This window comes from Aquarana catesbeiana, linkage group LG07 (genome assembly GCF_042186555.1).
Source record: "Aquarana catesbeiana isolate 2022-GZ linkage group LG07, ASM4218655v1, whole genome shotgun sequence".
Classification (NCBI taxonomy): domain Eukaryota; kingdom Metazoa; phylum Chordata; class Amphibia; order Anura; family Ranidae; genus Aquarana; species Aquarana catesbeiana.
Genome location: NC_133330.1, coordinates 337,211,787 through 337,226,679, shown reverse-complemented (window position 1 = coordinate 337,226,679; position 14,893 = coordinate 337,211,787).

The following is a 14,893-nucleotide window of genomic DNA, read 5'->3' as shown; positions in this document are numbered from 1 at the left end:
CCACAGCATGATGCTGCCACCACCATGCTTCACTGTTAGGACTGTATTGGACAGGTGGTGAGCAGTGCCTGGTTTTCTCCACACATACCGCTTAGAATTAAGGCCAAAAAGTTCTATCTTGGTCTCATCAGACCAGAGAATCTTATTTTTTTTTTTTTTTAGCAAACTCCATGCGGGCTTTCATGTGTCTTGCACTAAGGAGAGGCTTCCGTCGGGCCACTCTGCCATAAAGCCCCGACTGGTGGAGGGCTGCAGTGATGGTTGACTTTCTACAACTTTCTCCCATCTCCCGACTGCATCTCTGGAGCTCAGCCACAGTGATCTTTGGGTTCTCCTTTACCTCTCTCACCAAGGCTCTTCTCCTCGATAGCTCAGTTTGGCCGGACGGCCAGCTCTAGGAAGGGTTCTGGTCGTCCCAAACGTCTTCCATTTAAGGATTATGGAGGCCACTGTGCTCTTAGGAACCTTAAGTGGAGCAGACATTTTTTCGTAACCTTGGCCAGATCTGTGCCTTGCCACAATTCTGTCTCTGAGCTCTTCAGGCAGTTCCTTTTGACCTCATGATTCTCATTTGCTCTGACATGCACTGTGAGCTCGAAGGTCTTATATAGACAGGTGTGTGGCTTTCTTTATCAAGTCCAATCAGTATAATAAAACACAGCTGGACTCAAATGAAGTCGTAGAACCATCTCAAGGATGATCAGAAGAAATGGACAGAACCTGAGTTAAATATATGAGTGTCACAGCAAAGGGTCTGAATACTTAGGACCATGTGATATTTCAGTTTTTCTTTTTTAATTAAGCTGCAAAAATGTCAACAATTCTGTGTTTTTCTGTCAATATGGGGTGCTGTGTGTACAATATGAGGTGCTGTGTGTACAATATGGGGAGCTGTGTGTACAATATGAGGGGCTGTGTGTACAATATGGGGGGCTGTGTGTACAATATGGGGAGCTGTGTGTACAATATGAGGGGCTGTGTGTACAATATGGGGGGCTGTGTGTACAATATGAGGGGCTGTGTGTACAATATGGGGAGCTGTGTGTACAATATGAGGGGCTGTGTGTACAATATGGGGAGCTGTGTGTACAATATGAGGTGCTGTGTGTACAATATGGGGAGCTGTGTGTACAATATGAGGGGCTGTGTGTACAATATGGGGAGCTGTGTGTACAATATGAGGGGCTGTGTGTACAATATGGGGAGCTGTGTGTACAATATGAGGGGCTGTGTGTACAATATGAGGGGCTGTGTGTACAATATGGGGGGCTGTGTGTACAATATGGGGAGCTGTGTGTACAATATGAGGGGCTGTGTGTACAATATGGAGTGCTGTGTGTACAATATGGGGGGCTGTGTGTACAATATGAGGAGCTGTGTGTACAATATGGGGGGCTGTGTGTACAATATGGGGGGCTGTGTGTACAATATGGGGTGCTGTGTGTACAATATGGGGGGCTGTGTGTACAATATGGGGTGATGTGTGTACAATATGGGGGGCTGTGTGTACAATATGAGGTGCTGTGTGTACAATATGGGGTGCTGTGTGTACAATATGGGGGGCTGTGTGTACAATATGGGGTGCTGTGTGTACAATATGGGGTGTTGTGTGTACAATATGGGGTGCTGTGTGTACAATATGGGGCGCTGTGTGTACAATATGGGGGGCTGTGTGTACAATATGGGGTGCTGTGTGTACAATATGGGGGGCTGTGTGTACAATATGGGGTGCTGTGTGTACAATATGGGGTGCTGTGTGTACATTAATGAGGAAAAAAATGAACTTAAATGATTTTAGTAAATGGCTGCAATATAACAAAGAGTGAAACCTTTAAGGGGGTCTGAATACTTTCCATCCCCACTGTATATTGCACAGCTGAACCACACTGTAAACACACATCTTTCAGTTCGGTATATTTAAAATAGAGCCCGTACCTCCCTAATCTTTGGAAGTGCCTATTGTACATGAAAACAGATTTTGTAAGAAACTGAGAGCAAGTTTGCCTGGAGTTAAGAACGCCAAGTGTCATTTATAGAAACAGCCCAACCCTCGTTCAACGCATGCCAAAAATAGACAATTATTCTCTGCAGGTTACAATATATACAGAATGAAATCAGTAAGACCTCATTCACAACCTACAATCGGACAGTGTGTGACCATACGTGGGAACAGCAATGGGGGATGCTGACGGCTCCTGCAACTAATTGTGACCACTCACATGTAATCGCTCTTAGGGCAATTACCTGCGAGTGATTGGCTCTGGCTGGATGACGTTCAGCACGCCCCTTTTTATTCATTGGATTTCAGTTCTTTCAATCATTGATGCTCAGCATCACTTGTGGGCGTTACCAAGGGTGGTCTGTATGCAAATTCAGCCAGCCTATGAGCACCCACTGCTCCAGATTGACACCCACCTATCCACCTAACTCCTCCCATGATCCAGCCCGCTATTTGCATCATGGCTGAGAGATCTTGATAGAAGAATTGAGTACAGGGTGCTGGGATGTTTTCAGGAAGCCTTGTAGAGCACCCTGCCGGCCCCTCCCACCAGTCATGATCTTCTTGCATAAAGAAGCAGAGACCCGGTGATGACATCACGGGATCTATAATAAAAACAGAAAGGGTTTTATTTTTTTTTTCATCAGAATGTTGATATGGGGGGGGGCCTTGGAAAGCAAAATACAGTAAAACCACAGATTGCGAGTAACACAGTTTACAAGCGTTTCGCAATACAAGCTTTTTTTTTTTTTAATCCTGACTTGTTTCGCGAGTGCTGTCCCGCAGGACAAGCAGGATTCAAGCCTCTGGGGTGTGCAGTACTGCATGTGGCCAGAGGTGGGGGGGAGGTGCCGGAGACACTCGGAAACGCTCAGAGACACTCAGTTCCCGAGTGTCTCTGAGTGTTTCTGAGTGTCTCCCGGGCCCCCCCCCCCCACCTCTGGCCACATGCGGTACTGCATACACTAGCAGTGACACTGGAACAAATTATCTGAGTTTCCATTGATTCCTATGGGGGAACTCACTTTGATATACAAGTGCTGTGTATTACAAGCATTCTTCTGGAACTAATTAAGCTCATAATCCAAGATGCTACTGTATAAGAAAATTAAACCTGGTGCCAAATAAGGTTGGGGACCGCTGCTATAGAGCACCTCCCAGAAAGGGAGGGAGACCCCGATCCCAACGCCAGTGCTTTATCGCATCCCATACTATACATCAGGGTGCTCAATTTGTGACTCCGTGAGTCCTGTGATGTGGCCCACAACCTCCTGCTCTGGGAAGGTGGGTCGACAAGCCCAGATTGCAGGTTGCCGACCCGCCTTACCAGAGCATCAGAGTGCGTGACGCCGGCAGCAGAGAAAGCAAGCGGATGCAGAGAGAGCAGGAGCCGCATAAGCCGATGCTTCCTCTGTAGTGCAGAGTGCACTTCTCCTGGGACCTTTCTGGCAGCCTAGCAATGCCAACAGAACCTGGAAGAGACAAAAAGGTAGCTTAAAGCGGGGTTCCCATTTAAAAAAAAAAAAAATTAAAAGTCAGCAGCTACAAATACTGCTGTCACTGGCCCCGCAATCATCTGGGACCGGTCACGTGTCCCAGATGGTTGACAAGAGGGAGGGTGGAGAGGCGATCTCCCTTCCTGCACCGAAGTGACGTCAAGAGCCCAGGCACCGAAGGAGGCAGACTACGAGGGACCCTCTAGCAACAGGCATTTAGAGGTGAGTTAAAAAAAAAATTCTCCAAATGTTTTTTTTTTTTATTCTATTAAGAACATTACTAATTATTTTTTTGGGGGGTGGAACTCCACTTTAATAAACATCACAAAGTTTTGGAATGGGCATATGAGCACTTTAAAAAAAAAGGGTTATTAGGCAGTACACATCCCCTAATAGTTACCTGAGCCCCCTCTTGATCCAGCGATATTCACAAGAACCTTGCCTCTCCGGGGACTCGCACTCCTGACTGGCTTTTGGCTGCAGCGGGAGCCAATCAGGAGATGGAGGGGGGCGGGCCGAGCCGCGGTTCTGTGTGTGAATGAACACACAGAGCCGCGAGCTGGGAACGCGCCTGCTTGGGTACCCCCACAGCAAGCCACTTGCTGTGGGGGCACTTTGGCAGGAGGAAGGAGCCAGAAGCGCCGATGGGGGACTTGAGAAGAGGAGGATCCGGGCTGCTCTGTGCAAGACCATTACACAGAGCAGGTAAGTATAACATTGTTATTTTAAAGAAAAAAAAGGCTTTAGTATCACTTTAACCACTTGACCACTGGGCACTTAAACCCCCTTCCTAACCAGACCAATTTTCAGCTTTCGGTGCTCTCACACTTTGAATGACAATTACTCAGTCATGCAACACTGTACCCAAATGAAATTTATGTCCTTTTTTCACACAAATAGAGCTTTCTTTTGGTGGTATTTAATCACCGCTGGGTTTTTTATTTTTTTGCGCTATAAATCAAAAAAGACTGAAAATTCGATAAAAAAAAAAAATATATATTCTTAATTTCTGTTAAAATTTATTGCAGAGTATTGGCGAGTATTGGCGAGTATTGGTGAGTATTGGTAGAGTATTGGCGAGTATTGGCGAGTATTGGCGAGTATTGGCAGATTATTGGCAAGTATTGGCGAGTATTGGCAGATTATTGGCAAGTATTGGCGAGTATTGGCAGATTATTGGCAAGTATTGGCAGAGTATTGGCAAGTATTGGCAGAGTATTGGCAAGTATTGGCGAGTATTGGCAGATTATTGGCGAGTATTGGCAGAGTTTTGCAGTGTGTTGCACAGTGTTGCAGAGTATTGCCATTTTTTATATTGAGCAGCGCTGTGGGCACTAAACATCCAGCCCACAGCGCTGCCATCTCTCCCCCTCTCCCCCGAACTGTACCGATCAGTACAGAGAGGGGAGGGAGGAACCGGCGTCATGACGTGATGCCGGTTTGTTTACATGTGATCGCTCCGTCATTTGACGGAGCGATCACGTGGTAAACGGCCCGCGATCAGCGGCTATTTACCGTGATGCCCGGAGGACCCAGCTGTCACGGATGTTCCCGAGTGCGCGCCCCAGGGGGCACGCGGGAGCAACACTCTGGAATGACATCCATGGACGTCCACCCAGAACTAGCCGACCGCGCTGTTGCCGTCTTTCGGCAATGGCACGGTCAGCAAGTGGTTAAAGCAACATTAAAAGGTTTGATTTTTTTTTTAAATAACAAACATGTCGTACTTACCTGCTCTATGTAATGGTTTTGATCCTCCTCTTCTTGGGTCCGCTGCAGGCGCTCCTGGCTCGTCCCCCTTGACCAGTGCCCCTGCTGCATGCTTGCTCCTGAACCCTTCCCTATGCATCCATAAGACACACAGAGCTGTGGCTCGGCCCCACCCCCGCTCTCTACCCATTGGCTCACTGGCTGGGATTAACAGCAGTGGGAACCAATGGCGCTTGCTGCTGTCTCAGCCAATGAGGAGAGAAAGATCCGGGACAGCCAAGAAACACATGCATATCGCTGGATTGGGAGGGGGCTCAGGTGAGTATTAGGGGTGCTGTGCGGGAGCAACAAACAGAAGGTTTTTTACCTTCATGTATAGAATGCACCTTCAGCCTTTACAACCACTTTAAGTAGACCTTGTGTGAACAAGGTCATGGAGACCAGATGTCCTCTTCCTCCCACAAGATGCAAGCAGACAGTTGGAACAAACCAATGCACAATTCCCCAGCAATACTCTGGCCTTTTAAAAGGTGATTTTAGTTCTGCTCATAGACTCGGACTACACTCTCCGGAGGCACATGGCTTCCACAAGTGCATGCAACAGAGATCTCTGTTTTTAGTATACATCACAAAGAGTTCTCGTAGGCCATGTTTTCTGGATTCTAGTGCAGAGTGCTGGGAAAATACAGATTTGCATCATAATAAACATGTGACCGGTTGGGATTGTCAGGGCAGGTCTCTTGTCATCTGCTTTGTCAGGCAGGCCGTGGTATGGGAGGAGGCGTGCAGACAAGTCTGTATACAACCCATCTCTACAAGCGGCTCTGCCCTTACCTCTACAGATCTGGCTGGACCACTTGGTCACGTCTCCCAAGTCAGACAAGACAATCAGGTTTCTGCCGTCTGCTCTCTCATTTGTGATCGGCATGTTTACCTCCTTGGGTAGATCTTCCCTTCCAAAGGATAGCAGCTAGAGGGGGGTCCATAGATTGATGACTATCATTAAAAGTAGATCTGAAGATGAAATATGGGTGCTCAACCTGCGGCCCTCCAGCTAGTGCAGAAGTACAACTCCCACCAACTTGCAATACCTCTTGGGACTTGTAGTTCTGCAACAGCCGGAGGGCCGCAGGTTGGCCACCCATATGTACTGTACCTTGAGTCACCAAAGTGTTCTAAAGAAAATCCTCTCTTGTGAAAAAAGGGAAATATTTGATTCCAAAAAAATTGGCAATTTTGTTTCCATGGACAACCAAGTCTTTGCCTACTCCGGAAAAACCAGGCTCTATCTTATGATGGGTTCAAACATAGAATGAATGTGTTTATGGTTAATGAGAAACTCTCTAGCCTCCTTTCTAACTCCCAAGATAAATTCATGAGACACCAGTGATGGGGCACTATTCCTCCCAATGACACCAATGATGGGGCACTATTCCTCCCAATGACACCAATGATGGGGCACTATTCCTCCCACTGACACCAATGATGGGGCACATTTCCTCCCACTGACACCAATGATGGGGCACTATTCCTCCCATTGACACCAACGATGGAGCACTATTCCTCCCATTGACACCAATGATGGGGCATTTTTCCTCCCACTGACACAAATGATGGGGCACTATTCCTCCCACTGACACCAATGATGGAGCACTATTCCTCCCACTGACACCAATGATGGGGCACTATTCCTCCCACTGACACCAATGATGGGGCACTTTTCCTCCCACTGACACCAACGATGGGGCACTATTCTTCCCACTGACACCAATGGGGCACTATTCTTCCCACTGACACCAATGATGGGGCACTATTCTACCCACTGACACCAATGATGGGGCACTATTCCTCCCACTGACACCAATGATGGGGCACTATTCCTCCCACTGACACCAATGATGGGGCACTATTCTACCCACTGACACCAATGATGGGGCACTATTCCTCCTACTGACACCAATGATGGGGCACTATTCCTCCCACTGACACCAATGATGGGGCACTATTCTACCCACTGACACCAATGATGGGGCACTATTCCTCCCACTGACACCAATGATGGGGCACTATTCTACCCACTGACACCAATGATGGGGCACTATTCTACCCACTGACACCAATGATGGGGCACTATTCCTCCCACTGACACCAATGATGGGGCAATATTCCTCCCACTGACACCAATGATGGGGCACTATTACTCCCACTGATACCAATGATGGGGCACTATTCCTCCCACTGACACCAATCATGGGGCACTATTACTCCCACTGATACCAATGATGGGGCACTATTCCTCCCACTGACACCAATGATGGGGCACTATTCCTCCCACTGACACCAATGATGGGCCACTATTCCTCCCACTGACACCAATGATGGGACAATATTCCTCCCACTGACACCAATGATGGGGCAATGTTTACTCCCATGGAAGCAAGAGATTTTCTACTAACCCCTGTTCCATATCTTTGCCTCTTGACTATATCCTTGATTACTTATACCTTTTCTTGTCTTGTAAAACCTTCATAAAAATTTTAAGGAAATCGAAAAAAAAGGAATATCTGCACATAGGTCTACTCTGATCATGTTGTGTGTTTTGACACTCCGTCCCTTGTAGGATCTGGTTCTGGCTCTTCTAGCGGCCGTCAGGTCGGTTAGTTTTGCTTCCTTTCATTATTACTGAGCTGTCACAGCCAGACATCTTCCGCCTATTATCCCCCGACTTCAGAACTGTGACTCTGGAATGTCATTGCTTGTTCCCCCCCCCCCCCCCCCCGTCATCGTTATCAGGTGATCCTTTGGGTGTAAGTGGATCCTGGGAGGCTAAACAAACTCCTAGCTTCATAGATCTCATTTGGGGGGCTTTAGTGGCTTATGTTGATGTTCTTCCCACCCATACTGGATGTGTACAGATGAGCACCTGCTAGAAATGTTATGTTTCTGCTTAAAGGTCTTTTTTTTTTTTTTTTTTTTATATATTATTTATTGAGTATTTTCATATATGACAATCAATGGTCAATGGACCACATAAAAGAAATAAAAGAAAACAAAAAAAATACAAATTGATATATCAAAGCACAAGAAATATGTGCGTTCTCGCACGCAGAAGCAAACAAATGCGTAGGTCACATCCGGATATGTAAACAGTGTTCAAACCCCACATGTGAGGTATCACTGCGATCGTTAGAGCAATAATCCTAGTGCCAGGCCTCCTGTGTAAATCTAAACAGGTAACCTGTAAACATTTTTAAAGTGTAGCCTATTGAGATTTTCAAGTACTGTAAATTGGCACTATTCCATCAGTGTGTGCAATCTTAAAGTGCGACATGTTAGGTATCTATTCACTCGTTGAAACATCAACTTTCACATTATACAAAAAAAAAAAAAACAGGGTAAATATTGTGTTTTGTTTTGGTTTTTTTTGCACAAATACCATGTGACATAAAAAATTGCAACGACTGCCATTTTATTCCCTATGGCAGTGATGGTGAACCTTGGCATGCCAGATGTTTTGGAACTACATTTCCCATGATGCTCTGGCACTCTGCAGTGTAGTTGAGCATCATGGGAAATGTAGTTCCAAAACATCTGGAGTGCCAAGGTTCACCATCACTGGCCCTAGGGTCCTTGCTAAAAAAAAATACAGTTAGGTCCATATATATTTGGACACAGGAACAATTTTGTATTTTTCAAGTATTTACCAAAACATATTATAGCTATAATTTATATAATGAATATGGGCTGAAAGTGCAGAATCAGCTGTCAAAAGGACCGTACTAACAGTCCGAAAATCAGCAGATCATTCGTCGGATGAAATTTTACTTGTACGGGCCTTAAGTGTGCTATTTGCATTTGGAATCTATTGCTGTGAACCTACATCATGCGTTCAAAGGAGCGGTCAATGTAAGTGAAACAGGCCGTTGTAACGATTCAAAAACTAAACATATCCATCAGAGAGATAGCAGCAACATTAGGAGTGGCCAAATCAACAGTTTGGTATATTTTGAGGAAAGAAGAACGCAACATAAAAAGGCCTGGATATCCACGGGAGACAACAGTGGTGGATGATTTCAGGATCCTCTCTATGGTAAAGAAAAACCCATTCACAACATCCAGACAAGTGAAGGACACTCTCCAGGAGGTGGGCGTATCATTGTCAAAGTCTACAATCAAGAGAAGACTTCTGAGAGCAAATACAGAGGGTTCACCACAAGGTGCAAACCATTCATAAGCTTGAAGAATAGAAAAACCAGATTAGACTTTGCCAAACAACCTCTAAAAAAGCCAGACCAGTTCTGGAAAATCATTCTTTGGACGGATGAAACTAACATTAATCTGTACCAGAATGACGGGAAGAAAAAAGCGTGGAGAAGGCTTGGAACAGCTCATGATCCAAAGCACACAAAGTCTTCTGTGGTCACATGGTGGAGCTTGCAGTGTAATGGCATGGGCATGCATAGCTTCCAGTGGCACTGGGTAATGGAGCAAAGTTGATTGGATGGCGCTTCACAGTACAGATGAATAATGATCCAGAACACGCTGCAAAAACAACCCAGGAGCTTTTGGCTTTTGAAGGAAAAGAAGTGGAATATCCTGCAATGGCCGAGTCAATCACCTGATCTCAACGCAACTGAGCATTTCACTTGCTGAAGGCAAAACTAAAAGCAGAAAGACCCACAAACACAGAACATCTGAAGACAGTTGCAGATAGAGCCTGGCAAAGCATCAGAAAGGAGAAAAGCCAGTCTTCGGTGATGTCCATGGGTTCAGGACTTCAGGCAGCCATTGCCAGTAAAGGATTCTCAACAAAATATTCAAAATGAACATTTTATTTATGATTATATTCATTTGTCCAATTACATTTGAGTGCCTGAAAATGGGGGGACTGTGTATAAAAATGGTTGCAGTTCCTAAAATTTGTACTTTGATATTTATGTTCAACCCCTTGAATTAAAGCTGAAAATCTGCACTTCAAATTCATTTGGATTGTTTCATTTTAATTTTATTCTGGTGGCATACAGAGCCAAAAGTATGAACATTGCGCCTGTGTCCAAATATATATGGACCTAACTGTATATATATATATATATATATATTGTTTGGGGATTCTGAGAAATTTTCTAGCAAAAATGATTTGTACATGCAGGAGCGAAATGCCAGAATGTGGCATGGGGTGGCAAGTGGTTCAAAAAAACAAAAAAAAATCAAAACAATGTACAGTGAGTGGGGTGGGGGATGGGGTGGAGAGGTGGGTGAGTGCGGGGGACAGCCTGGAATTGGACTTTGTGTTTTATTATACAGTGGAACCTTGGTTAACGAGTAACGAAGTTAACGAGCGTTTTGAAAGACGAGCAACTTTTTTTTTTTTTAATTCTGACTCGGTTTGCAACTGTTGTCTCGCAAAACAAGCAGAATTCAAGCTAATGGGGTGTGCAGTACTGCATTTGGCCAGGGGTGCGGGGGGCGCCAGTGACACTCGGAATGGTTCGGAGCCGTTCGGAAACATTTGGAAACACTCGGAAATATTCACTTTCCAAGGGTTTCCGAGTTCAGCCGAGCTGTCCCCGAGTATTTCCGAGGCTCTCTGGTGCCCCCCCCCCGGCAACATGCGGTATTGCATGCAATAGAAATCAATGCGGAACAAATTATCTTCGTTTCCATTGACTTCTATGGGAAAACTCTCTTTGATATGCGAGTGCTTTGGATTACAAGCATTCTACTGGAACGGATTATGCTCATAATCCAAGGTTCCACTGTAATTATACAGGATTTATATAGCGCCAACAGTTTGCGCAGAGCTTTACAACATGAGGGCAGACAGTACAGTTACAATACAATTCAATACAGAAAGCCCTGCTCCTTAGAGCTTACAATCTAGGATTCTCCATAAATCCTTTTATTTCACCAACATGACCTTTTGCAGAATGGTCCTAAGACACACCTCATTGCACTACAGTCACCACACAGTTCTAAACCTATAAGGCTAGGTTTCCACTAGTGCGTCCCCAAAGTCGCGCGATTTTGCCGCGATTTTTTACCGCGATTTTACCGCGACTTTTTACCGCGATTTGAAGCAATGCCTGTATCTATAGACCTCAAGTCGCATCAAAGTGGGACCAAAGTAGTGCAGGGACTACTTTGAAGTCGCTGCGACTTGAAGTCGCACAGATATGAACGGTACTCATTGGAAATCATGGGAAACAATTTGTCATGCGACTTTTCAGTCCCAAGTCGCATGAAAAGTCGCACTAGTGGAAACAGAGCCTAAAGAGACACATAAAATGCTGTATTTTCCCTTTCAGGCTTAGTATTTATATAGGTTCTGCCTTACATGGAACAGTTCACACCCACATTTTATTCCTGAGATACCCATGGTGCCAAACATAGCAAAGTTCACCACGCCTTTTCTCATTTAAAGGGGGTTCATTTAACACCAGAATTTCTGCATGCAATGTTATAGAGTGTATATACTTTATTTATTACAGGTACTTATATAGTGCTGTCAATGAACACAGCGATTCTCATATACACTATATTACCAAAAGTATCGGGACGCCTGTTTTTTTCATCCCAGTCTTAGTCCGTAGGGTTCAATATTGAGTTGGCTGACAGCTGATCACGTGGTTAGGGGCTGGGATAAGCCCCTTACTCCGATCTGTGATCAGCTGAGTCTCATTGAGTCGGTGATCACAGAGCGCGCCACGCGTGCCGCGCAGGCAGCTCATGCACGGGAGGACATACATGGGCGCTCCCTCCCAGCAATTCACGCTCACGCTGTGCACGGGCGCGAAGGGGTTAAAGGATAAGTCCACCCTGACACTAAAATCCCGACATCTACAGACATCCACCATCTAACACTAACCTATCTAGCCCTGTAAAGAAGAAATGGGTATTACAAACCTTTTCTGAAGCCGATCCGACCCGACCCCATCCTGAGCTGTCAGCTGCGACTGCTGTGTGGGCGGGTGCAGAGGACACAGCCGACAACGGAAGCCCCATAGTAAGTCTACGGGTGACGTCACTTCCCATTTATTTCACACCCGTTGTCGGCTGTGTCCTCTGCAGAGCTTCCGCCGCTGGAGACCAGACCGGAGCGGCTTCAGAAAAGGTATTTATACTGATTACTTCTTTACAGGGCTAGATAGGTTAGTGTTATATCGTGGATGTCTGTAGATGTAGAGACTCATCCATCAATGGCACGTTGTCACCTGCACCAAACCATGGTGAGATATGTTTTTGGAAAAGCGTCAGGGACTTCTTTTCCACATTTGTAGGAAATGAATGAGCTGCCCCATATGCGTCTCGCAGGAACGCACTGAAAACACACAGATGTTCAGACACACCTGTAACCTAAATGTATTTGGTTCAATGCAAACCGTGTAAGTACCTGAATTTGACCTGGACATTCCCCTCTACATCAGAGCTGAGACTGGGAGAGGGAGAAGCAACATAAGGAGCCAGTTGGTTGGGCTTCAGTGCTTATGTGCTAACAAAGAGCATGCTAATAAGAGGAGAGATGAGCTCATCAATCTGCTGCTTCTTCTTTCACTGTCCCGTCACAGGCTAAGGGAGGAGCAAGACCTGTCAGTGTTACTGAATTGCAGCAGGAAAATAAATCAGGTCTCCTGCCCTGCTAGACAGAGCTGTATAAATCTCAGGACTAGATAGGCAGAATGCAAATCCTTTGACAAGTAAAGCAGCTCCCTTATACCCTCACCGGCCACTTTATTAGGTCCACCTTGCTAGTACTGGGTTGGACCCCCTTTTGCCTTCATTCTTGGTGGCATAGATACAACAAGGTGTTGGAAACGTTCCTCAGAGATTTTGCTCCATAGTGACATGATAACATCACACAGTTGCTGCAGATTTGTCGGCTGCACATCCATGATGGAGCTTTATTGGATGAGATGTGGTGAGTGTGGAGGCCATTGGAGTACAGGGACCTCATTTTCCAGTGGTGAGATGATTGGAGCTTTGTGACATGGTGCATTATCCTGCTGGAAGGAGACATCAGAAGATGGGGACACTGTAGTCATAAAGGGATGGACATGGTCAGCAACAATACTCAGGTAGGCCGTGGTGTATAAACCATGATCAATTGGTACTAAGGGGCCCAAAATGTGTCAAGAAAATATCCCCCCCACACCATTACACCACCACCACCAGCCTGAACCGGTGATACCCCATCCCCCACACCATTACACCCCCACCACCAGCCTGAACCGGTGATACCCCATCCCCCACACCATTACACCCCCACCCCCAGCCTGAACCGGTGATACCCCATCCCCCACACCATTACACCCCCACCACCAGCCTGAACCGGTGATACCCCATCCCCCACACCATTACACCCCCACCCCCAGCCTGAACCGGTGATACCCCATCCCCCACACCATTACACCCCCACCACCAGCCTGAACCGGTGATACCCCATCCCCCACACCATTACACCCCCACCACCAGCCTGAACCGGTGATACCCCATCCCCCACACCATTACACCCCCACCCCCAGCCTGAACCGGTGATACCCCATCCCCCACACCATTACACCCCCACCACCAGCCTGAACCGGTGATATCCCATCCCCCACACCATTACACCCCCACCACCAGCCTGAACCGGTGATATCCCATCCCCCACACCATTACACCCCCACCACCAGCCTGAACCGGTGATACCCCATCCCCCCCCACACCATTACACCCCCACCACCAGCCTGAACCGGTGATACCCCATCCCCCACACCATTACACCCCCACCACCAGCCTGAACCGGTGATATCCCATCCCCCACACCATTACACCCCCACCACCAGCCTGAACCGGTGATACCCCATCCCCCACACCATTACACCCCCACCACCAGCCTGAACCGGTGATATCCCATCCCCCACACCATTACACCCCCACCACCAGCCTGAACCGGTGATATCCCATCCCCCACACCATTACACCCCCACCACCAGCCTGAACCAGTGATACAAGGCAGGATGGATCCATGCACCAAATTCTGACCCCACCATCTGAATGTCGGAGCTGAAATCCAGACTCATCAGACCAGGCAACGTTTCTCCAATTTTCTATTGTCCAATTTTGGTGATCTGTGTGAATTGTAGCCTCAGTTTCCTGTTCTTAGCTGACAGGAGTGGCACCACAAACCAAAAACAGTATTTATTCATTTTTAATATTCAAAGCAAACTCCCCCATCTATCCATGCTCTATTTTGTTTAGAAATCACTTTAAAAAACATCCCCTAGCATTTCTGACTGTGGCCATCTTGAGTCAAATGACTCAAGGGCAAATGATTCATGTAGCATTTACTTCCTGGAATCCATTTGCCCTTAGCTCAGGCATTAACCACTTAAGCACCAAACCTCTTTTTGAAATTTGTTGTTTACAAGTTAAAATCAGTTTGTTTGCTTTTTGCCAGAAAATTACTTAGAACCCTCAAACATTATATATATATTTTTTTCAGACACCCTAGAGAATAAAATGGCGGTAATGGCAATACTTTATGTCACGCCATATTTGCGCAGCGACCTTACAAGCGCAATTTTTTGGGAAAAAATACACTTTTTTTAATTAAAAAATAAGACAACAGTAAAGTTAGTCCAATTTTTTTCTATATTGTGAAAGATAATGTTACGCCGAGTAAATTGATACCCAACATGTCACGCTTCAA